The following is a 24,884-nucleotide window of genomic DNA, read 5'->3' on the forward strand; positions in this document are numbered from 1 at the left end:
CTGGTGTATCTATTGCTGTCATATGCTACGGTGCTTGTGGCCAGGGCCTAGAGTCTTGGGAGTATGGCCTACAGCCTACGGCCATGCACCCAAGACTCTAGGCCCTGGCCACAACCACCACAGCATATTACAGCCATGGTGGCTTATAAATAATTAGCACACCCATAAAATAAAACAGTTTAACTGTAACATGTACTCAATTTGCACGCAGGACTGTAGGCTCTGCCCACACCTACCAGATGCATAATTGATTGTATGGGTGTGATGTATGAATGTGATATGCTGCAGTGGTTGTGGGAAGGGTCTACACTCTTGAGTGTATGTCCTACGGCCTGCAGCCATGCACCCAAACTCTACGTCCTGGCCACAACCACCGCACTATATAAAACCCATGGTGACTTATAACTGCAGTGCTTACAACTTTGATCTTGGCTGCATGACTCAACATACTGGCCACAACTACCACAGCATATCGCACCCATAGTGGCTTATAAATTCTCTACGTATACATTTGATCTTGGGTGCATGTCCTTTGGCCATGCAACCAAGACTCTAGGCCCTCCCCACAACCACCTGATCAATATGCAATACTATGGGAGTATTTATAGCTGTGATATGCTGCGGTGGTTGTGGCCAGGGCCTAGCGTCTTGGAAGTATGGCCTACGGCCTGCAGCCTACGGCCATGCACCCAAGACTCTAGGCCCTGGCCACAACCTCTGCAGCATATTACACCCATGGTGGCTTATAAATCATTAGCACACCCATAGAATGAAACATTTTAACTGTAGCATGTACTCAATTTGCACCCAGGACTCTAGCCCCTGCCCACACCTACCAGATACATAATCGATTGTATGGGTGTGATGTATGAATGTGATATGCTGCAGTGGTTGTGGGCAGGGTCTACACTCTTGGGTGTATGGCCTACAGGCTGCAGCCATGCACCCAAAACTCTACGTCCTGGCCACAACCACCGCACTATAAAAAAACCATGGTGCCTTATAACTGCAGTGCTTACAACTTTGGTCTTGGGTGCATGGCCTTTGGCCATGCAACCAAGACTCTAGGCCCTCCACACAACCACCTAATCAATATGCGATACTACTGGTGTATCTATAGATTTGATATGCTGCAGTGGTTGTGGCCAGGGCCTAGCCTCTTGCGAGTATAGTCTACGGCCTACTGCCAACGGCCATGCACCCAAGACACCCGGCCCTGGCCACAACCTCAGCAGCATATCACACCCATGGTGCCGTATAAATCAAAAGCACACCCATACAAAAAATTTAACTACGGCATGTGCTCAATTTTAATATTCGCTAACACCACGAGTGTCCTTAGAGCACTTTCAAGTTGCCTGCGCACACCACGGACTAAAGCACTATCCTTAAAATACCCCTCATTTTTAGTACTTGCAAATGTCCCAGACAAGGCGGGCATATGGAATACATCATTAACACCTGCCGCCTAAACAAATACAATATTTCACCCATCTCTTACTCTCTGAACCTCCCCAAGCACTCTGACACACCAAAACAGTTTCCGAAACAGCATTTTGCCTCGGGTCGGCGCCGCGCTGTCGGCGGATCCAAGATGTTGGGTGCATCCAAGCAATCTGACGCACATCACAGCTCACTGCAGCCAATTGGCAGAGATGTTGCGTGTCTGCGGTCATGACGCCAGCCCCTTAGCCAATCGGTATCTTGCCCGCGGAGCGAACAGGGAAGTGTGACCGCGGAGTGGACATAGATATCACTAATATTTTAGACCTACTTTTTAGTCGTTTTAACGAAAACTACTCGACTGATTGTCACCAAATTTACAAAAGCACTCTTTTGGGACCAAGCCCCTGTCCCTGCTGCAAATTTGGTGAAAATCCATCCAGCAGTTCGGCCTGTAGGTGTGCGCAATGTTTTTCCCCCTATTCAGTCTATGGGAAAAACACATTTTGGGAACCCCCTATAACTCCCCCCCCGGATGAATCCTCACCAAACTTTGCAATTCAGAGTGCCCCATATACTTTTTGTGCAAAGTTTGGTGAGGATTCGTCCAGGGGGAGCGAAGTTATAGACCGCCCAAAAAGTGCTCTTCCTATGGAAACAGCAACTTAACCATAACTACACGGCCACTACCGTGGCCGTGTAATAATATATATATATATATATATATATATATATATATATATATTAAACTTATGTGTGATTTGAACATTAAATAAATAAAATAAATATTTACCTTTACAAATTAGCCTTATTCCTGGTTCCATGTGACCTGAGGGGTATTTTGGGACGGGTGTGATATGAGTGGTATGTAATTCAGAATACTGAATTTATAGACCAAAATAAATAAGGGTTTCATTGCGCACTAAATGCTAGGCGAGACCTGGGTGTGTGCCTGATTGAAATCCCTTACAGCTTGGGGGCTCGTCCAGGATTCTGAATTTGAAATACCACCCGTGACAGTCTAACACAGCATAATAGCCTGCCGGGTACAGACACCTTGCTGGGTTGGGGTACTGTGCTACACTGTACAACCACCCCTCAAAAGAAATACTCAAAATATATATTAAAAAAAGGGGTAATCACACAATACTATTTATTTGTGTTTGGGTAAAAACCTTATTTATTCATGCTGCCTTTAAAACATGTTTTGTTGTGTAACAAGGCATTTTTTAATGTGCCAAATCACAGTTGTCTCAATGGGCCTGGTCTGCCTAGACGTTGAGATATTCTGCCCCGGCCTGGGGTACCCAGACCTTGTTCTACAGTGGGCAAGGTGTAGGGAGAAGATCAGAAGAAGGGAAAACAGGTGAGCCAGACATAAGGACAGGGTGATGTAGAAGGATGAAATTAAATGTTTTGTGAGATCTTGGGTGCATGTGGCCCTGTTAAGGTGGACTATACATCCGCATTGTAGAAAGGTCGGCATGTGTTAAGCATGTGTGTCATCAAACAGATTTTCTCTGTGAAGCAGCGTGTCAGAGAAATGGATACCTTACAAGGTGTACGCCCGCCACCTGGTTAAGTCATGGTGGATTTTGATCAGGGATTCCCTTTTCACATTTTTCCACAGAGGAACTCGGGAATAGTAATTCTGGGCTGCCAAGTTGAGAGGCCAGATGTGGCCCTGTTTATAACAGAGTATATGAAAAAGGTTTGTTTTAGTTGGAGAACAAAAGTGACTAACGGCTGCTATGGATCTGTGGACACATTCTTGGTTATTTTGCAAGCCTGGCACTCAGAAAGAGGGGGAAATAGTGTTATACAGTGACAATATATGTCAGAGAGTTCCGCCGCTGCAAAGCTAGAGGTTCTTGTTCTGGGGGCTGTGTGTTGCTTTGCTGTCTCACCCAAGTCTTTGGCTCACTTGCTGCTTGTGTAGCACTTATGTCAGAGCAAGACTACCTCATAACGCTGAGGATCTGAGAGGGACCATTTCAGACAACAATCTAAGTGCTGGAGAACCCACTGAACATTGCTGAAGGGCCCCTCAGCCCCAGGAGTCCATTCCTTTAGTAGGGAGTGGGTGACCCCGAAGACACATGCAGGCATAGAGTAGCTTTCCGTTTGAAAGTTCACTGATGAGAGTTCAGCCCTGAGGCTGCTTCAGAAGCTGGACATGAGATCCTGCCAGCTAACCTTGTACTATAGTTTATTGGACAACCTGCTTTTGTACAGCACTGAACAGTCTTCGGTTCCCAGGAACCCCTTTTAATAACGGGCAGGATTGGTTGTAACTCCCTGAAAAAATGAGCTACCTTTTCAATTTTCGGCAACATAAATGTCTATTTTTTTCTTTAGGGGGGGGTTCTGCCCCAGGTATCCTTTTGTCCCTCCCCCTTTAAGCTTCATCCTCACATTAACCCGTGTTCCACCCTTTTCCCACCTTTCCTTTCCATACCAATCTATGGTCAGTATGTTATGTTGTTTGTCTTTTATACTGCACATAACACAACCATAGTAGCCTTAATATGCTGGGCCTCGTCCTTGTAGAGGTAAATTGTAACCCTGCCAAGGGTCGCAGTCAAACCGTGGCCTGTGGTGTGTCAATGGGGGTGAAAAGGAAACTGGGTCAAGGAGAGTGTGAAAGGAGAAGCGCAAGAAAAGACTTAAAATGTTCAGACATAAGTGACATGTAGAAATGTATACCTTTTTGTGTCTTGCTTTTAAGATCGGAGCACATAAGTAAAAAAGAGAAGTGGGATCTGGAAAGCAGCTGCATATATGAGGGTAAAACCCCTTGGTGAAAACTCTGAGGCTTCCTGGAGATCTCTTAAGTACATTTTTTTTTGTATGTTGTATATTATGTTTAGTTATAGAGTGCTGCATAAAAATAGGTAGATGGGTAGATAAGCCCCTTAATTCATAGACACCTGGGGCAATTTGCAAATGGAAAAAAACATACAATAGGTATCCCATGAGAGAAATTTATTAAAAGTCAAAATGCAACAAAAACATGATTTACAATAGTCCACCCAATTCACCCTGTAGCACATGTATAAGTGCAAAAATATATATCCTGAATTTATTAGAGCAATCGCAAACAGTGCAATACACAATCAGCATTTCATTTTGTAAAATATATAAAGCCAAATGTGCAGATTATTGAAAACAATACATTCAGCTCTTAACAAAATAAGCAATATAGAACACATAATGACAATGCATAAATGGTCAAATAATCACAGCTCTATTACAAATACTAAGCATAAAGTAACAACACAGAAATGGTCAACTAACTGAGGACGTGTATTCAAGGACCGGACCAATGATGATTTTGCTTTTCTTGAGCACCTTCAATAACGCTCGTAGTTATACAGCGCTTACACCCAAGCACTGTACAAAAGGGTAAAACAGTACAATAACAAATGAAACGTGGTAAAATACAAAGTGTTCCTTAAGCAACACAAGACCTAGAGCATATGTATTAGAGAATCTTTTGTGGTGTAGGAAGCGATGCTCAAATCGGTAGAGTAAACGGAGAAACAACAATAACAAATAAATCGCTATATAACTTTAATATATACATTTAAGAATGTATTAATGTCTAAGATATCACATATAAAAACCTAATCTTTTTCAACAACAATTAAGTGAATATTGTAATACATTCCACTCGACCTATAAAGTGACTAGTGCAATTTGAGATCACAAAACTTAATATTTCTCAAAATACTATCACTACATATAATCAATAACAATCAAAGAGCCATCTGAGTGCTTGGAACCAATGAAGTGGATGAAACAAACGGAGTGGATAGAATGGACAGAGTGAATAGAACGGACAGAGTGGATAGAATGGACAGAGTGGACAGAACAGACAGAGTGGATAGAACAGACATAGTGGAAAGAGTGGATAGAGTGGATGAAGTGGGTGGAACGGATGAAGTGGATAGAACGGATGGAGCAAATGAGGGGATCTAACGGATGGAAATGAATGAGTGGATGGAGTGGATGAATTGAGTGGACGGAGTGGATAGAACGGACGGAGTGGATAGAACGGACGGAATGGATAGAACAGACAAAGTGGATGGAGTGGACGGAGTGGATTGGAGTTGATGAAGTGGACGGAACGGATGAAGTGGATCGAGCGAATGAAGTTGATGGAACGGATGAAGTGGATGGAATGGATGAAGTGGAGATATGGAGCGGATTGAATGGATGGAGTGGATGGAAAAGAGAGTCGATGAAGGATAGAGTGGATGGAATAGACAGAGTGAAGGGAGTAGATGTAAAAATGGAAAAAGAAGAGAAAGGATGGAATGGATGGAACGGATGGAGTCGATGGAATGGATTGAATGGATAGAATGAATGGAAAAGATAGAGTGGATAGAGAGGATGGGATGTATGGAAAGGATGGAGTGGATGGAAAGGATGGAGCGGTTAGAGCGGATGGAGCGGTTAGAGCGTATGGACTGGATGGATTGGACGGACTGGAGGGAAAGGATGGAGTGGATGGAGCAGTTAGACCATATGAAACGGATGGAACGGATGGAGTAGATGGAAAGGATGGACTGGATGAAAGGATGGAACGAATGGAAAAGGTGGATGGTGCAGATGGAAAGGATAGAGTGAATGGAGTGGATGGAAAGGACAGAGTTGATGGATTGGATGGAGTGGATGTATCTCTCTATATCTCTGTATATCCTATTTATGCTATATATATGCTTTGTACCTGTATCCCTATGTTATCTGTATCACATGCCTACCCTATCCATCCTGTCGCTTTATATACGTGTGCCGCTATGTATGGCCCCTGTCCTGCTCTCGTGCTTGGTGCAGGTGCTTTGCTCATAACCACCATAACACACTACTACGCGTACTCTCTCCTATACACAAAGCTATGCGATGACACATTCGGCCTAGCTGTTCTCATACTCACATGACCCGACGAACACCTCATCATCCTAATAAAGCACAGATAGCTGAGCACATTCCGGCTAGCTTAGGTGTCTGCTCAGGCCTAACGCAGCCAGAACTCATCTGGGTGTCCACCCTCCAGACTGAACACATCCAACTGATTTCATCAGCGCCACACCTACCGCTTAGAAGCAGCTATCATGCAATAACCACACCAGCTGCCCATGAACCATACGACTCTCTCTCTCTCTACTGACTTGAACTGCGGTTCCCGAGGACGTTCAACCTACCAGCACTTTGAGGCCATATCAATGATACATAAGGCGTTATATAAATGCCAAGTAACTTAACATAACATTATTAACCTACCTAATCAGATGAATTGCTAAAAACAGTAGAGAAAAGAGTCCTTTTAAAATATAAACAGTTCTTCCAAAATATAAAAGTCCTTAAAAATAAATACAAAAGGTCTCTATACAGTGTGCTGTAACTATGTATAAAAAAACATTACTTGGGATACAGCTAGGCCAGGGCTGTCTCAAGGTCCTTTCTGCTGTGGTTATTTCTGTTCCTCTGTGGTGTGATGGTTCTCTGGCAGGTATGGCAGCAGCATGTGTGGTGGGTCCCCAAAGTTTTTTGGGATGGGCAGCTTATGCCAGGGGCAGCCCAGCATTGATGTCAGCCTGGGAGCAGGGCCCAAACCAATGCTCCACACATTCTGCCCTGCCAGATGCAGCCCCGGGAGTTTCAGAGGCCCATCTTGGCAGGGTTCAGCCCTTAAATCATTACACAGCGCTCCCCTCTCTCTACCAGAGAGCGCTGCTCCTGACAGAGGAGGGTGAGAGGGGGCCATGACTGAGGGCGCTCCCTGCTCAAGGAGTGCTGTGGAGCCAGGCCACAGCAGTGACAGGAGTGCCGGGAGGTGGTGGTGGGTTCTGGCACTCCCCTCCCTGTCAGGGGAGCATCGCTCTTTCAGCTCGGGCTCGCAGAGGTTTAAAAGAACCAGCAAAGGTACGGGAGGAGCACTGTTCAACCCTCCTCAGTGAAGGTTGAGACCAATGGTCCCTAAGGAGCTCTGCTCGCTCCACTAACCTTTTCCTTTTTTTAATGAATCTCTGTGCAGCATCATGCAGAGTTGTCTGTCACGCTACTTGTAGCATGCTCCCCCTATTAAAATTTCCCGAACCTTGAGGATAGCCTTGGCCTGATTTTTAAATCTATCTAGCTAACACCTAGCTCCACGCACCCTCCACTCTGCATCCAATCTAAGACAGGGTGATCTGTTCCTCACTGTTTCCTCCCCTGATTGCTTGGAGAACCCTTTCCCGCCTTCCCTTTCCAAATACACTAATAATAATAATAATAATAGTAATAGTAATTGAGCCATGATTTCGATCTAGGGCCCACCTGCCACAGTACACCATAACTCCTAGACACCTGCACTAAAGGGTATCAGGTAATAAAATCGTGGCAAAAATGGCGCTGGTAAAACAAATCACGGCAAAAATGCTGTGGATTGATCCGGTAAAGGTGTACCCATTATACCATTTAAAGGGTCCAGAGGTTGCGGGGTGTCCCCTGCATCCTTTACATGATTGTGGTCATTTTTGCCACAATATTTTGTATTCACAGCCATTTCTGCTGCGATTTTAAGACATGGAACCCACAAAAGAAGGAAGAATGTAAAACTGTGAGGATCAGGCAATGAGAACCTGACACTGGACCCCTGGGGAATCCTAAATTAGTTTCATGACAGTCCTGCTCTCACTGGCGGCACGACGGAGAGTAGCCAGGGCCTCATCTAGGGTTTCTCCATGACCCGACAATCAACCCTGTACCGAGTCAGGGTCCCTATATTACAGTGGAGGAATGGGTAAGGGTTCCTCTACCACATCGAATGTAGTAGGAACAATGGGATCAGGATTAGACTTGAATGAATACTCTCCGATTCAGGTTCACGTCCTCTTCTCTCACTGCTGGTGTCAGCTCAAACTCAACCTGGACTGGGAGTGGTTGGTTCCGGTGTAATGTCTTGATGTTCCTTTGCTGTCCTCCTTCCCACAGTCAGTAGACAGGGAGCTCTCCGAATTGATGCTCAATGATGAAAGGTGGAGACTCCCACTTGTCTCCCAGCTTGTTCTGTCCACTCTTTCCCAGGCTGCGGATCAGGATCAACACACAATAGCCAGGCGGAAGAGCGTGAAACTTAACCTTGCTGTCATAGCAGCGTTTGTTTCCCTCTGTTGTCTTCTCCACAGCAACTTGGACAAGCTGATGGCCTTGCTCTAGTTGATGTTTCAGCTGCTTCACATAGCTGGCATAGTTCTTTTCACCTTTTCCATCTACGGATATTCCAAAACACAAGTTTACAGGCAGTCGAGCATCCCTTCCCAACATCAAGCAGTATGGTGTACACCTGGTGGCTTCATTCTTGGTACAATTATAGGGATGGGTCAAAGTAGCCACATGCTGACTCCACCTGTTCTTGTCCGCTGGCATTAGGGTGCCCAGCATCGCCAAGAGGGTTCGATTGAACCTCTCTACTTGGGCATCCTCCTAAGGGTGTCATGGAGATATACTGGTCTTCTTGATGGCAACCAGCTCCAGCATCTGCTTTACAAGTGTCGACTCAAAATCTGGCCCCTGGTTGGAATGAATCCTTACTGTCCAATCATAGTGCACAAAGGATTTTTCCCACAGCACTCTGGTAACGGTGATGGCACACTGATCATTAGCAAGGAACACATGTGTGTTCCGAGTAAAGTGGTCTGTCACCAGCAGGAAGTTCTGCACACCTCGCCTGCCCATCCCCAATATGAGAAAGTTGATGCAGTTGAGGTCCATGCGAGCCCTGCAGGTGATGAAAATAAGCAGCAGGGTGAGCTGCGTGCTGACAATAATACTCCACATCTGCTGCTAGCGTAGGCCAGAAATCCCTTGAGTGGACCAAATCGAAAGATCTGTCACTGCCAAGATGTCGATGCTGATCGAGAAATGCATACACAACTGCTCGACAGATTCTCTGTGGTAAAACCAGGCAATGTAATAGCCAAATTACAACTTTACTTACCTTATTTAGGATTTCTCCCTTCTGCACAAGCGTATTCCACTCCTTCAGCATTGCAGTCTGTTCTGGGTCTTGATAGCCATCGATGTCTGGTAGCATCCAGCTTAAGTGACTTCAACACTACATCAGGGGGTTGTTATCTCTCCTCTGGGGGAAAGTCGCACCATAGAGGTAATCCTGGAACTTTTCTGTTATGGCCCACCTCAATACCATAAATGCCAATTTGACTGGGTAGTTCCTCTCCTACGCATGCAGGCCTCGGCTGGCAAAAGTGACCAGTCAACAACATCCCTGTGGGGACCACAACATCACCACACACCATCCCTTTAGGGGCCTCAGCACCATCATATATCTGCTCTATAGGGACTTCAGCATCATTACATACTATTCTTGTGGGGACTTCTATATCATGACACACCATCCCTGTGAGACATCAATATCATTAAACGCCATCCTTCTGGAGAATATAATCCCAAAACACATCATCTCTTGCTATGCCCGACCATCTGGAACATAATCTGGGCAGAGGCTCAAAATTCTCCTACCATCCTTCAGTTCTTTGCAAACACCAAAAACATGGTTCTTTCAAAAATATCTGCCAGATGAATACAAATCCTGCCCTCGTTGCAACTGCTCTAAAGCTAGTTTTGCACTACAAGAAATAACATAAAAGTAGCTAGAATAAAAAAAATCTCTGTGGGCACTTCCATATCACCTCACACCACCTACCTGTAAGTGATTATTTTTAAAACAACTATTTATTTACCGGGACTGACAGAGGACAGTGCCCATTTGCATAATCAGTGTGATTTTTGTATATTATTTGTCACCATCCCTGTGATACTTGGATATCATTTCACACATACATCTAGTAACTTCAATAACATTAGACAGCACCCCTGTTAACCCCTCCATGCATGTTCCTACATTACTAAGCACTATTTGGCATGTAGCACACTAGAAATACAAATACAAATGAAAATAAAATATTTGTGGTAAATATATTATAAACCTGTAAGCCCTGTTCCCAGCACTGGTAAGGTAGTTCCAAAAGAGTGACACTCTCATTCTCAGCAGCAGTGGGGTTACGACTTCTAGGTGTTCAAAGAGCACACCTATGTGAACCTGGTCCATAACTGCAATATTATCAATTATCCTAGTGGTATGTTTATGAACATCACCTCAGTGCTAATATTAAAATCATCCCACAAAGTACTTGTGGGCATTTCAGTATAATCACAAACCATCAGGTAGGAAATTCAGTATTATCAGGCACAATGCATGTGGACCATCATCAAACATTATGCTTGTGAGGATGTTGGAAACATCACATACCGTTTTTGGGGGAAGACTTTAATATCATCCCCACATTTTCTGTGCCTAGAGATGGTTTGGTGCAGGCGCTCCAATTGAATACATTATTGCAAGAAGATCTCAGTATCATCATTTATTGTCTTGTGGAACTTCAAAATCATCATAGCATTACTGTTGGGCCAAGCTCCAACCCTCGATGGTAGCAGTAATCTAATTCCACAGAATTAGCAGCAAAAAAACTACATATTTCAGTAAATAACCAAACGCCTGGTGGAAATATCACTATCACCAGGGAATTGGAGCAATTACTGAATGGTAACTCCGCCAACGGAATTAAAGCCAAGTGGAAATAGCATCATCCCGCAAATGGGAACATCAGCGGTGGCCTTCTTTTAAAACTCAACCTTTTCTGAATCACCCTTTTCCTTTTGCCACCATAGACACAGTGCCACATATGCCAGTTGATAAAGGCAAAGTGAAGGTGCCTGAAATGTGGCCTTGAAACCCCAAATTCCAAGAGGCAAAGCTCCATGACTTTGTGGATGAAGTAGTCAGATATGCCGGCGTGCTATTTGGAGCACAAGAACAAAAATTCTGTCCATAGGAAGGACACCACCTGGAACTATCTGAGAAGGTGGTAGCATTTGGCACTAAATCATGGGAGAAGGAAGACTTGCAAAACATTGGAATGGCTTGAAGACGAGGGTTTGGACAATAATCTCTATCCACCAACAGAAGACGGCTACCACATGAGATGGCACGTTTGAGCCACTCACCCGCACGCCCTGGGAGAAAAAGGCCTGCAGTGTCTGCCACATGCCTGGCATCAAGGGAATTGGAAGAGCAGAGGTTTGAACAGCCTGTCAACCTGAGCCTGGTAAGGAATGCCACCTCTGTAATGTGAATGTATGACTTAACTCTCTAACATAACCATGTACCAATCTGTGGAATCATATGGGCACAATAGCAAGGCCAAGGCCATGCTTGAAAGTCTATGGGACCAATGCTAGGGCAACAATAATGTGCCATCCATTGAGTTACATCATGTCCACATGACTTTGAAGACAGAATATTACCATTGCATCCATGGACAAGTGACATCATGCAATCTGGAGATGCACCAATCATGGCAGCCCATGGGCATTCAGTCAAATATAATCCCTTCTGCCCAAATGCATCCCAAAAAACCAATATTTCATTGAACCCATATTGAAAACCTCAGTTCCAATAACTGGCCTGACGCATGTGCATGTCATATGTGCAATGCATCTGCCAATGAGGGCTCTCACAAATAGCAGGCCAATTCCTCATGTCTCCTTACCATAGTGCCAACCTCATGTGCGGGTCCTGACAAAATGCTGTCCATGATGTCACAGTACCATGCTGACACAGAATTCAACCCTCACATCCTGCAAACTGTGTACACCTCAGAGGCATATGTGCCATTGCTTGCTTAGGCATCCTCCTGCATGTGAGACCACCCTACCCCTATTAGCCTTCGGTCTGCAGCCTCCTAAATGCATGAGTGTCTTCTTTTGCTATGTACCATTCTGCATGATCAGTGACTGCAGATCATTTATCACCCAACAGCTTCACAGGCCACTGAGGAGAGGAAGCCAGGCCCGGTACATCAGTGTTAACAAGACATGTGACTGAGAGCACCAAGGTGCTGACACCAACCACTAGCACCCTGGCCCCCACCCCTGCACCCTGCAGTCATGGCATCCGCTGGACGACCCCTGGCAAAACAGCATCTGCCATCAGCACCACCATGCCAGCTGCATCCACTTGAGCAGCTGTGGCTCCTGTCTTCACCACCAGTGCCACTAATGCTCTGCCACCACCTGCTGCCAACCCAACCAACACTGCTGCCAGTACCACTAACATGCATGCCCTGTGGAGATCAGTAACCTCTTATATACCACACCAGCCACCCATGGGCTGATACTGTCAACCACTATGCTGACCTCTCTTCCCCATCCTGACTTGTTCCATCAAATCAATGCCACAAGCATCAAGATACATACAGGAGATGGGGATAGCCGGAATCACTTGCAAGGCAATGGGAATAGGTGTTGGGTGCGAAAAACAATCAGCAGTGCAACAAGTAATTATTAATGTATTTATTTACAGGAGGAACAATGCTCTGTTGATCACAAAAAAAACATACAATAGATAAGAAATCAGATTTGACAGGAAGCAGTGAGATTCTTAAAATGGGATGAGTTTGAGGGACATTCTGAGCAAATGGAGCAGTCACCAGGGACAATACAAGTGGACATTGTGTAGGGGGAGCCCACTCCCATGAGTCCAGGGAGGTGGGGCTGCTACCCAATATTCCCCCTGTGGGTCGTATTCAGAGGGGGATCTAATGGGAGGTGAAATCCCCTGTGGGACTGGTGACTATAGTGGGAAAACACAGTATCCGCCTTGGCCCACCTCTCCTTCAGCCCCACTCTCCTCACCCCTACCCTCCTGTCCTATAAACTTCTGTAGTATGGAAGAAGTAGGAAGCACTGAGATGAGGAAGAATATGGATAAATACAATGAAGATCTGAAGCAAGAAACTGTGACGAGGAAGAGGGGCAGAGCCACACGGATCACTCAAAGGAATCTGTCTGAATGGTCTAATCTTCAGTCACAGAGCTTACTGGTTGGGAGCATAAAGACTGACAACGGACTCCCCCGATTGTTAGATGATCCAGAGAGGAGCTGCGAGACGGACCAAGGTTCGCAGAGAAGGCCAGCAAAAGAAGATCAAAGCACTTAGACGCTGAAGGGGCGAACTCTACCGGTACCGTTAAACAAACCGAAAGGCTGGCTATGGGAAGTACGAGCAGCGCAGCCCAACAGGAACACACAGTCTGGCGAAGAGGGAGACGCTGCATCGAGTCTGGCACTGCAGAACCGCTGCGGCAAGCCTACAGGAATGCCAGAGTACCAGCAAAGCAAAAAAGAACACAGGGAAGCCCACAACCAGACGGCTGCAGCCAAGGCCCTGGGGGCTGTGCCTGTAGTTGGGGGTCCCCAGAGGGTGTAGGAAACCCTAAAAATCATAACAAATGAAAGGTGGGGGAATGAGGACAGCCCCTACATAATCCTAAGAGACAGCTTACAAATACGTGGTAACAAGGGAAACAGGGTTTGCAATGACATATCAAGTGAAAAGAAGTCATAATCTTCTTTGTGGAAGTATGTGGAGGGAAGGTGACCCAGGACTGTCACATAAGAGAAACCACAAAGATAATGGTGTGAGCAGTATATCTGAAGACAGTAGTTGGCAGGGGAGTAAACCAAGTTGGTATGTAACATCAAGAGACCATAAAAACAACTATGAGAACAGTACAAAGGAACACAGAGCTTGGCATGTGAACAAACCAAGTCTGTGTTTGAAACTAGGAGACCTGAGAAAGGAGGATACCAGGTCTGCCAATCAAGGTCAGGGACCCTCCAGAACTTGGTGTATCATCCAAACCACTCTTCTTCGTTGCACTGCTAGTTAGGAGGAAACCAGGTCTGCCAACCAGGGTCAGTGACCTATCGCAGTTTGGAAACGTATCCAAACTCCTCTTCTTTGTCATAGTGCCTGGTGAGAAAATAACCAGGCTTGCTAATCCAAGTGTTGGGGACCCCAGAGACTGTGAAGAAGTTGAACTGTGCTGCAAACCTGAAGAAGGCTGGGGAAAGGAGACATCCAGCAGTTGACAAACTGCACCAGAAGTCTAAGGAAGGCTCGGGAAGGGAGATATTTCCCCCCACCCACCATTTAAACTTAGAGTGTGAGGGACAGAGTTAGGATTCTGACATTGGACATTGAGACTTTTAGCTTTCGACATCCTGACAGTGACATCAGTTATTTTGGTTGAGGCAGGGAACACCCTCCTTCAGTTAGGGTAAGATAGGCTTTTCTTTTCATTTTAGTACTATAATAAAGGTTTGTGCCAACCACTTTGACCGCTCTGTGTCAGATTCTTATTACTGCACCCTTACAACATACATAGATTGAGGACAACCAACATTGGACATTTGTAAGTGCAGGTAGCCAGTACGGCCAGCTGTGCACGGGATGTTACCATGATGGGTGAAGTGCTAGAGTGGAGACAGAGGAAGTGAGGGACAGAGGCAAGAGAAAAATGTTAGCTAGCAGGCAGATGAAAGATAGGTTAAAGGGTAACTCAGATGCGAGGAGTTAGGCTTTTAGTTTGGTTTTGAACAAGTAGTCATTTCATGATGGTCAATATGTCAGGTAATGTACAAATGGCACAATTGTTACATCAGTTCTCGCTCTCCCTGAATCATGCAATGCCTCATGGAATGAGGGGAGAAATGGTTAATGTAACTGGGGGATTACCCCATTTCCACCAGAGGTGACAGACATACACTGTAACTAGATTGCGAAAGGACATGTTATCTTTGGATCTTCAATACTTTGCACTCATGCATGTGCCTTGATATGCTTTCTGATAATCTTGTACGCTTTGTGATAGTGATCCTGCTCTTGGGAAATGGTATTTTTGTGTCATCTCTGCTTGTCAGTATAGCGTCTGTCATCTTACTCCGGAGAACTGCGTTGTCTCCTGTCTAGGTATGGTTTTCCTATACATTGGGGGACCTGTAGTTCAGTCTTTGTTAATTTGGATTTCTGCATTCCTTGCATGCCTAAATGTTGTCCTGCAGGGCTTTGTCCAGTGGAGTAGCGCTTCTTAAGTGTTGGGTCAGATGGCACGTCCTTCTAGCACAGAGCTGTGAGAGGGCTTGCATTGCATTAAAATCAGATAGGTGAATCCCCATCCCCTCATCGGTCCTACCCTTTGCACTTGGGAACCCTGTGTGTTTGATGTTGATTGCATTTACCCAGGATTCAGGTTGGTTGCCTTTGTTGGGTCACCATATATGCTGGTGGTGTACTGTTGCACAAGACCATGGCATCATGGGTGGAGCATGGGGAAGTGGGCATAGCAATGGGTCACATTGAGGTCTGCATCATAGGTCGCCTGTATGTTTAGGCAATGTTGTGTTTCCTGTTACAGTACACCTTTTCCAAAGCCTACGGCACCACCCATGTGACCAGTGCTGCACTGATGATGGGCATGTGGGAAGTCACATACAACTGTGCCTTTGTTGCATTTACCTGTGCAGGGGTGGTAGGCAGGGAAATGTGCTGGGTTGCATGCTGCATGAGCGAGTCCAGCACCTGGGCAAGCACAATTGAAAACATGAGTTACGACATGCCATACTGCATGCCCATAATGTGCTGGAAGGTACCTGTGGCGTAAACGTATGGCACCGACCAAAACTTCAGCAATATGGGATGGCTGTTCTTGTGTTGATCATTCTTTGAAGATTTGCCTGTATCAGGGAAAGTAGCTCAGCTAATGTCTCTCTGTTAAGGCACACGATTGTTATCAGCTGCACATCAGGTAGTGCCCTGGGAAATTGCCTGACCCAGGGAATGTGTGCTCTCCTTGGAAGGAACCTTCTCTGAATTTGAGTTGATTATACTCTGTGTAGCTGTGCATGCCTCTTCAGCTCAATGTACAGCAGGAAATCGAGGAGCTTAATGTTTGCTACTGCTGGTGACTGCATATAGTGGCTGCATATTGTTGGAAAGTGTGTTTGGGGAGGTTGTGGGCCTCATACCTTTTCATGGCCAATTGGGTGCACCCGTGACTTCACTTGCATCACCTGAATGAATGTTCCTTCACCTTTTGTGTGGAGGCAACTGCACTATGTTTTTGGTTAAATTGGCCACTATTCTTGGCAGTGTCTCGTTCAGTATTTTAACCTGAAGATACGATGGAATTAGCCGTTTTCTTTCCAGCGCTAATTCCACCAGCGGATTTAGCCCTGGGGGAATTATCACTGGTTTTCATTGCTTATTCCTCTAGTGCAAATTTCTTCAGGGTTAATTCCACCAGAGGAATTACCATCCATTTGCAATAGCCCCTATATCAGCAGATTGGTCAAAGTGGCAGCAATTCCATTACTGCCAATTTTTCCACTTACAGCCAAACTTGTAATGAGACCAAATAAGTATCAATTAAACATCAACTCTGTGAATATTGTTGTATAATCAGACACAATTTGAACCCAACATTCAATGAATTCACATATCAGACTATAGACAAGATGGCATCAGTGCACACAATATGGTGGTTTCATAGTATGGAATTCAATATCATCACACACCACCCCTGTGGGGACTTCAACAAAATCACAGAAAAATAAGGAAGTAAAGTAAGTCAAATTTTGATTGGTTTGTTACAAAAGTAGCCAATTCTTAAACTGAATCTGGAAGTGTTTTGTGCAATGAGGGAAGATTTACGTTGAGTAATCTATTCAATTTTGTAAACATACAAAATGGACAAACAACAGCTCAATTTCATTATTTTACAATTAAACACAAAGAGCAAAGGGTTGAGGCCATTAAAAACGCAATTGAATTTGTGTATAAATGGTTCCCATGAATCTGTTGTTGGCTGCCTAAGCATGTAGGTCATCTGCTTCAAGTGTGTTTAAATATTCCTGTCCATGGGCCTCATTACGACCCTGGCGGTAAGGGGTTTACGCCAGCGTTAGCTGCGCCGACCCCTTACCGCCAATTACGAGGTCCCCTAGCGCCATGGTGCTTTTAACACCTGCTTTTAGCAGGTGTTAAAATCCATGGCGCTAAGGGACCATGGAGTTAATTACGCCACCGTAATTTACGGTGGCGTAATTAACGCCTTCCCCACTCCCATTATGCCCTATGGGGCAAAAATGGGAATGGGGAAGGGTAAATGGGGATTGGGGACTTACCGCCCCGCCAAGGTCAGAATGGGGCGGTAAGTCCGCCAACCACCATGGCGTAAACATAGTTTACGCCATGGTGGTAAAGTCACGGCCCAGGCGGTAACTTACCGCCTGGGTCGTAATGAGGCCCCATGTGTTGATGACTGCAATACCACATCCAGCCTGTGGGGGCAGAGCTGAGAAAAAATCAACACACCAAAATAAACACAGTTCCCCACAAGGTAATTTTTTCAAAAGTTATAAAAATTGCCACAGAGGTCTTTTAAATTGTTTTAAGTTATTTGGAAGGCATTACCATGTGGGGACTTGGGTTTAGGTTCCCACAGTGAAATCAAGTCACCACAGCGTGTGCGTGTTTTCATACCCAAGTCCCCACAAGGATAGTAACACACACACACACATCCCGTTTCACCCACCCATACATCTCCTATCACATTAATTCACACTGCATTCACCACACAGCCATACACACACCTCCCCAGAACATTCACACACACAATCACATTCATACCCATTCACCCACCAGTCACTCACCCATATACCTTCTCTCACATACATGTTCACTGGCACCCACCCACCCTAAACATTTAGACACATACACACACACTAACATTCCTGCTCACTCACCCACCATTCACTCACCCATAAACCTCTCATGTCCACTTGTACTGCATTCTCCACACAGGAATGCACAGAACATTGAAACACACACTATCACATTCCTACTCATTCACCCACTACTCACTGTCTCATACACCTTCTCTCGCGTCCACTCACACTGCATTCTCCACACAGACAAGCACCCATCCATAACCTTCAAACACACACTATCACATTCCTACTATTTCACCCACCGGTCACTGACCCATACACCTTCTCCCACATCCACTCTCACTGCATTCTCTACAGTCACACAACCACCCACCCTACCAGAACATTCAACCACACACTGCCACATTCATACTCATTCACCCAGCAGTCACTCACAAATACACCGTCTCTTACATCCATTCTCAGTGCATTATCTACACAGACACCGACCCACCCAGAGCATTCAAACACACACACTTATCACATTTCATTTAATTCACCCACCACTTACTGACCCTCAGCACATACATACGTCTGACATGCACTTCACGCATGCAAAATATACATCACATAAAAAAAGTATTATCTGTTTTTCCAACTTCTGTCCGTCACTCCAGGCCACCCTTGTCTCCTCTGTGCTGCTCACAAACAGGACCAGGAAGCTGGGAGAACTTCCTGGTTCCTATATATGAGCTGCGGGGAAGCCGGAGAGGGATAGTTCTAGTTTGAAAAGCATGCATATTCTGAGACGCAGGCCTTTTGCTTACACATTGAGGAAGGTGGTGGATTCCCATGCACTGGACTGGATGTACGTCAGCCACGGGATAATGTCACTGTTGTATGGGCCAATAGAGCCTCTGGATCACCCAAAGGCCATGACAACTATCACCATCACTGCTCGTTATACCCAGGGATGCCTCCATAGGTCCTGCCAACGCTTCTGGTCCTGGGCGAATGTGTCCTGTGGGCATGACAGTATTCACCTTGGTGAGGATTGGTTATCAGATCCTACTGTGCTTGCAGCTAGATAACTTGTGGTACCCTACACCCGTGATGTGTTTATGTGTCCATCACCACACCCTCTGCCAGGACTTTCAGCTCCACCTCTGTGAACTTCGGCCCGCAAGAGATAATACCGGTGGGTGGCCAGTGAAGTGGGCCAGTGAAAGAGGCACAGGTTTGGTTTCCAGGAGTGGATTCATAGTGACTGAGTGTAAAGACTGGAGGGGGGTGTCTGTACTTCTACTCTCTATATGGTAGAGGAGAGGCACAGAGGACCCCAGCCAAGATTCTTTATTATTGGTACGTGGTCGAGCAATCAAGGCCTAGCTTCTCAGGAGGTGATGCAGGCTGGTTCTTAAGTACAGTGTAGTCCCCAAGCCCCCACAAAGGAATGTCCACACACTGTATTACTGAAAACACAGTCTTTATATAATTAATATTCAAAGGTATGTACCCTATCACAATAACTCACTTTGCACTCAGAAATCAACAATGGTAAATATATACAATTCTAAAGTGGTACCACCAATATTATCAGATCTCATTAAAGTGCATCAACTATACCGTTAGTATGTCACACAGATCAATAACAAGGAAACCAGCACTAGAGATAGGAAGGAAAGCAAGATGGTTGAAACAATAGGCAGAATACTGGCCTCTACCGTTAAGCACAGTTCTGTGTGGAGATCCCCCCACCTGGGCAACCTGTAAAATAAAGATAAAGCACAAGCCCAGTCCATATATTGATCAATAGTCTTATTCTCTCCTATAATGTTTCTACCCCCCCAATGTACCTGGTGGAGCAGAGTTCTTAGAAGAAGCATCAATGGATCCTTCTTGAGTGACTCCCTTTAAAGCAGGAGTCACGGATCGTCGAGAGGCGTCGAAGAAGGTGAACTTGGTGTCAACGGCGAAGTTCGAGGGTGCCAAGCCCACAGCGTCGATCCAGGCGGTGCTCGTCGGCGACGTCCTGCGAGGATGAGGTGTGCGGGGCACCTCGGCGATTGATTGTTCTGGACCGCAAAGAGTTTCTGAAGAACTGTGGCCCGACAAGGGCGTCGAGTCATCAAAGTCTTTGTGGTCTCTGGGTGGCGGGAAACCCACCGGTGGATTCTCCTCTGCGCGTCGGCATTCTCGACTTTCTCCGGCGGGAGTAAGTGGTCGTTGGTGCAGACAAGGGAGTCTTTTGAGTCAAATCTTCTTAGGCAAAGGAGCGGGCGGCTCCGGTCGTCGGCGGCACAGCGTCAAGCGGTCCCCTCTTCTGGGGCAACACAGCTTCGATGGGCCTCCAGTGGTTACACAAACCTGCAAACCCTGGTCGACGGCAATGGACTTCGACGGCGGAGATGTCAGGGTGCTTCACTTCGGTCTCCTCGGCGGTCCCGTCTCGGGTCAGCAGCATTTCGAGGGTCTGACTTCCAGGGAGCTTCGGTGAAGGTTAGCAGTGCTCGATGGTCCCTCCGAGCACGGGAATAGGGCACCTTACCAGGTCCTCTCTCGGATCAGTCCTTGACAAATTCGGCAGCTTTCAGATCGGGTTGAAGCAAATGCAGCAGCAAGTCTTCTTCTTCCAGCTGGACGTCTAGGATCAGCAGTTCCAGTTACTCTTCAAGTGTAGACACAGCTTCTGAACAATTTCCAGTGGTGAGAGGTCCCCGGATATACTATTCTGTCTCTCATCCACACTGCTGGCTCACACTCAGCAGCCAATCATGCACAAGGGCATTCATGCAGTCAGTCAACCAATCAGGCACACAGTGCATTCAGGCCATCCTCCTCCCTCTCAGACACTCACAACAAGGAATGTGGATTGGGACAAGTACCCAGCCATTCAACACTACACACTGCATTCAGGCCAGTTTCGGGCAGTGCTGTCTCAGTCTTTGTCTCTCCTACCAGAAACCAGACAGCCACAACAAGAAGTGCATATTGGTCACACACTCCATTCACGCAGGTCCCACCCACAGGGTGTACCCACAACATACCTGGACTTCACAACAACACCATATATGGAACTTCCACCCAACAGCCAGTCAGGGGGAAGGGACAGAGTCAGGGCTACCCAGGAATTTGGGAAAACAAGGTAACAGGCAATAGAAAGCAGGAGGCCACAGAGGCCATCTTGTTTCCTATCAGGAATCAACTGATTCCAATGGCAGGGCCTTGGTACCCCAAAATGGAGGATACTCAGAGCACCTGTCAAATTCAGCATGGAGCTGCCGCCAGCCTATACCCTGCTCTGTGGGCCACACACAGGTGCCAAGAAACATACACTAGGGGTACAGGGTTGTACCCCCACCCATGGGTGCCATTAGGGTATCCCATGGGTCTGTACACAAAACCAAAAACAGGAAGAGCTGCACTGCCAGGAGTCCCACATGGACTCCTGGGCAGAAAACAATACAGAACACAATGAAAAAGGACTACAGGACAAGGACAGGGAGGCGCTGTCCCTCCAATGCATTTCCAGCATCACACTGAGAATGAGGATGAGATGAGTTGGGGGCAAGCCAGAGAAGTTAGAAGTAGGTAGGGACAGATGGTGGTGACAGAAGTAGGATGGAGACAGACGTGAGGGGATTCACAGGAGTCAGAGCTGCAGTTGCAGGAGCCAAGGTGGGTCAGGAACAGTGATGGGGGCACAGGTGCACAGACACAGTCAAGTGAGGAGAAAGGGGAGCAGGAAATGTTGTGGGGGACAAATTAAGTCAAGGGGCAAGACATCTCAGTGGGGACAAAAACAGTCAATGGGGACCAGGAGCATTCAGCAGGGGTAGCAGCAGGCTAGAAGGGCACTGAAGTGTGAAGGGGCTGGCAAGGGTGTGTCAAGAGGGTGTTGAGGTTGCCTGGGGTGCACATCTGTAATACTGATTAGCTTTTGATAACATATTTTCTTGGGGTATGGGGTGTGTGTGCAGGGGCTGCAGGTAAAGGATCATGGAAGGGATGTATTGGGCGTATCAGTGAAACACAGCTACAACTATTGTTTAAGATTTATAGTTTTTTCTGGTTCAGTGTTGAGGGGTACGTGCGGGGACTATAGAAGGTATTTGCGTTGTAATTGGGCGCAAGAGGCCATGGTTGGTGGGTGACTTTCTTATTTCTTTTCATTCATTGGGGGGAGGCTGAGCTTTGGGGCTCTGTGTCTTTTCTGGTGCTTTGGGAAAAGGGACTGCCCCTTCTGGGTGTCTCACATGGCTCCTTTGATGAGATCTGTTACTCTCCACGCCAGGATCCGCTTTGATTTAAAGTGGGCGCAGAACCAGATATGACATGACCCGCTGAATGTAGAAAACTAGGTGTATACGTCGCGCTGGGAGCGTCGCGTATATACAGAGCGCACTTCCCATGTTCTGTGAAATGAACCCCTCAGTGTTAACTAATTGCACTAATATGTGTTACAATAATTAAAATAAAATGAATGCTATTGTACAATTGTTATTTTTCTATAGTTTCTTTGTGCTGGAACAAAAATTGAATTTACAGCCTGTGGTGTGCATACTACAATAAGTGTGAATTGAATGCAGGGGGCCACCAACATCATCACCTCCATGCTGTTGGATCGCCTGCATGCAAACTACAACTGTTGTAAAGTTAGCACAAAGCAAAGCTTAAAACCTGGACAAATGTGGCAATTAATTAGTTGTATGCCAAAATGAAAATCTCATTCCTGTGTGAAAATAGTGGCTTTGCAGGTAGAGGGGAGTAGTATACAGGATACAACTCATCACGCTTTAATTTTGACAGACGCCTATACCTCTTTTGTGTCCTTAGCCCTGCCCCCATTTGAAACCAGTTTGATATCCGCTTGATATACATTTTATATCAACTTTATACCAAAATGATATCAATTTATAAGCCCCCCAAAATGTTTGATATGAATTTTATATCAAATTGACAAGCACCCCAATATTTTTTATAAGCCCCCCAATATTTTTTATATCCATTTTATATAAATGTCAATATCAATTTTATATAACATTTTATATTAAAATTATATAAAACTGCTATCGATGGATATACATTTCTGGAACAGTCCCTGCTCGGAGAGCCCGGGTGCTCATCCACGAGCGAATATGAAGACTATGAAGCTAGTGTCGTGCAGAGTGATGCAGTTATGATGTCAGCGAGCGTCCCCACCCCGTTGGTGGGGGCGATCAATATCTACAGCTATCATTTTGATATAAAATTAATATAAATTAATATAACAATTAATATAAAAAAATTCAAACACGAATCAATATAAAAAAACATACTAAAAGTAATATTTTAATATAAAAATGTTATATAAAAATGAATGTTTTTAAATATGAAAATGTATATTTTGTAATATAAAAATCATGTACAAATTAATATTTTGTATATAAAAAATAAAACATGTTAGATAAAGTTGACCAAAAAATATTTGATATCACAAATGTTTAATATCATTTTGATATAAAATGTATATCAACGTTATATGATGGCATGATATTCCAGAAGTTCAACATGGTCTTACGTGATCATGCCCAAAAAGTCCTAACTCCATTCTGCGCTCATGTGTGATCCTGCGCAAACCCCCACGGTACCAGTCGTCTCTCTCTGTTTACTGAGACAGAGAGACTGCGGCTTTGTCCAACAAATGCAAGCTCAGAAATTGCTGTCAAGCTCTTCACTTTTTAAAGCAACGCCTAGAAGGAAGACTGTACAAATCGTGTGCTGAGTATTCATGCAGCATGTGTCTTTCAACAGTAGAGACAGCGACTGTGATACACACACTTGTTTCTGAGTCGCATGCCGTGAAAGTGTCAATATATGGGGATGGGGTACGCAAACACAGCTGGAATGCAGAGAGGGGCAGAGGAGCGTACTTTGGGCAAAAACATGTCAGGGTATAAATCCTTCAGCGCACGGATGTTGTGTGTCTGGGTGAGCGGATGTTATATTTATGAATAATCGTACTTATTTAAATAAAACACTGGAGATGGTGTTGCTGATGTTTGTAAAGATGCAAACAAAAGGGTGGGATGTTTTTGTTTTTTGTGAAGAACCTTTGTGCTACAGTTTGTTTGTGAAAAGCACGTCCGGTATTTCCACAAACAAGCCGGGTTGTTTTGATGGCTCATCTTAAAACACCGGCGCTGATCCTAGCTGGGGGCTATCGATGTCCTTAAAAGGCCCATGCTCTGCAAGTAGACCAATGTTTTGGGAGTTTCGCTGAGGGCTGGATTGTGCATCTGGAAGGCCAGGGACGGCGACCGAAGATGACTGAAGGCCGGACCAGGCAGGGCTAGTGAGGCAAATCCTTAAAACCTCCAATGACCAAATGACTCCTTTGCAGACTTTCAAACTTCTTAAAGTTTTGATCACTAGCAGCAATGGTAAAACAGATTTTAAATTGATTGATTGAATGTGAATCCAGTGTTTAGTTATAAACTGTCGAGTGACCGCTTTGTATTGTTCAGGTTTCCAGAGGTGTGGGGTTGCGCTGTAGGGTAGTAGATAAGAAATATTGCATTACAACTCTGAATGTGCACTGCATTTGTGGAATGTAGTGTTTAAATGAATTGCACAGTATCCGATCCCTTGCAGAGGGTGTCTGAAAAGGCACTCGCGATAAAGATAGATGTTTCTATCCATTTCACTTTGTGATGTGTTTTGCATCGTGACCGTTAAAGTGGAATTTTAGGTTTTGGCGCAAAGCCTGTGTTTGTTATGGGGTTGCAGCGAGATTGTGCAGCGATTTAAATAGCTCTTCTAGCGGGGCAGATGATGACTT

The sequence above is a fragment of the Ambystoma mexicanum genome, chromosome 2p, assembly GCF_040938575.1.
Source record: "Ambystoma mexicanum isolate Mex_15411 chromosome 2p, UKY_AmexF1_1, whole genome shotgun sequence".
Classification (NCBI taxonomy): Eukaryota; Metazoa; Chordata; class Amphibia; order Caudata; family Ambystomatidae; genus Ambystoma; species Ambystoma mexicanum.